The 1,536-nt window shown below is 40.9% G+C and overlaps 1 non-coding gene across 1 annotated transcript; it reads right to left on the bottom strand.

The window, feature by feature from the left end:
* Positions 1-1,106: 1,106 nt before the first annotated feature.
* Positions 1,107-1,179, bottom strand: TRNAT-UGU (transfer RNA threonine (anticodon UGU)). Its single transcript has one exon. It is a non-coding gene; the product is annotated as a tRNA-Thr (tRNA).
* Positions 1,180-1,536: the final 357 nt, after the last annotated feature.

Below are 1,536 nucleotides of genomic sequence, written 5' to 3'. Positions count from 1 at the left end.
GTCCACGTAGCCTGCACCAATATATGCCAATATTACCATATAAGGTCTGTCTGCAAGTAAACAATTATATGTCACAGAAGGAAAGTCTATCCCGACTGGCTATATCAAAACAGGCCAGTGTACCACATAACCACACTCATGTTTGCTTTTACCTTTGTTGCAATGTATACATATGCCATGACACACACAGAATATATTGGTCAAACTGGAGCCACCTATGTAAGCCAGTTTAGCCATGTAATGACACTCATTTTTTGCTTTACCCCTGATACCAAGTAGAAAGTAACAAATGCCATGCCACAAAAAGAAAGTAAATGCTCACTGACACCATAGGCCAGACTAGCCACATGATAACACGTATCATGCTTGCTTTACCCTTGATGCCAAGTAAATCATGACATGCCACATTATGAAAGTAAATGCTGTGCAAACAAAGCACGTGGGTGGACTGTGCTGCCTGCCACTCAGGCGAGGTATCCACACCCTTCCACCCATAGTAATGGGGCTCCACTGTTCCTTTTTTTCAAAATGTTGTATAGTCTATTAAAGTTCGTCTTGCTGTGACAATAAATGTGGTTTAAACATTATAAAATGGTGCCTGTATATAAAAAATATTGGCAAGTTTGGTAGAGTGCGAAATTTTCCATTCCTGTCATTCACCAAGGTTGTGTTCTTGAACTTCACTGGTATTTTTCCGTTTGTGTTTGATAATGAACTTTGCTGCAAGTTACATAATTATTTCATTTTCAAGTTGTTTTGTTCGTTATAATAAAACGTGTCTGAAATGTGTTTCACGCTTTATTTATTTATGGACTTCATGGATTATCGGCAATATGATATTCTCTTCTGCTGTTCAATTTTTCATACAATAGTAGTATTTATTGCATTGCAGTAACGTAATGGACTATCAGTGGCTCACCATTTCTGGGTGTTCCATCGCTATTGCATACATGGAAGAGTTCAATGCGCTTCGAAAAGCACACCCCAATTATCATGCTGTTTTTGTATTACTGGAATGTTTCCATGTGTGCAATTAGGATACTCTTTGAGTGTTCTATACTGTTTAAAATATCAACCGCCACCTGAAAAAAAGACAAAACTACAACAGGCCCCAGCGAGATTTGAACTCGCGACCCCTGGTTTACAAGACCAGTGCTCTGACCCCTGAGCTATGGAGCCAGACATTAGAGTCTGTCAAACAAAAAAACCTGACAACATGAATGTTTTACCTCACAGTACATGTTTTACTGTTTATTTAAGAATGCAAGAGTTGCTTCAAAAGAGCAACATAAGGGCCTCATTACAACCTTGGTGCTAAGTGCACCAACTTTACCACCATGGTGTAAACTCCGTTTACACCATGGTGGATGGCGGATTTACCGCCCCATTCCAAGGTGAGTGGGGCGGTAAATCCCCATTTCCCATTTTCCCTTCCCCATTCCCATTTTTGCCCCATAGGGCATAATGGGAGTGGGGGAGGCGCTAATTACGCCGCCGTAAATTACGGCGGCGTAATTAGCACCATGGCAGGTTAGC

Source organism: Ambystoma mexicanum (assembly GCF_040938575.1).
Source record: "Ambystoma mexicanum isolate Mex_15411 chromosome 12 unlocalized genomic scaffold, UKY_AmexF1_1 Mex_chr12_unloc.1, whole genome shotgun sequence".
NCBI lineage: Eukaryota > Metazoa > Chordata > Amphibia > Caudata > Ambystomatidae > Ambystoma > Ambystoma mexicanum.
This window is presented reverse-complemented; position numbering and strand designations above follow the sequence as displayed.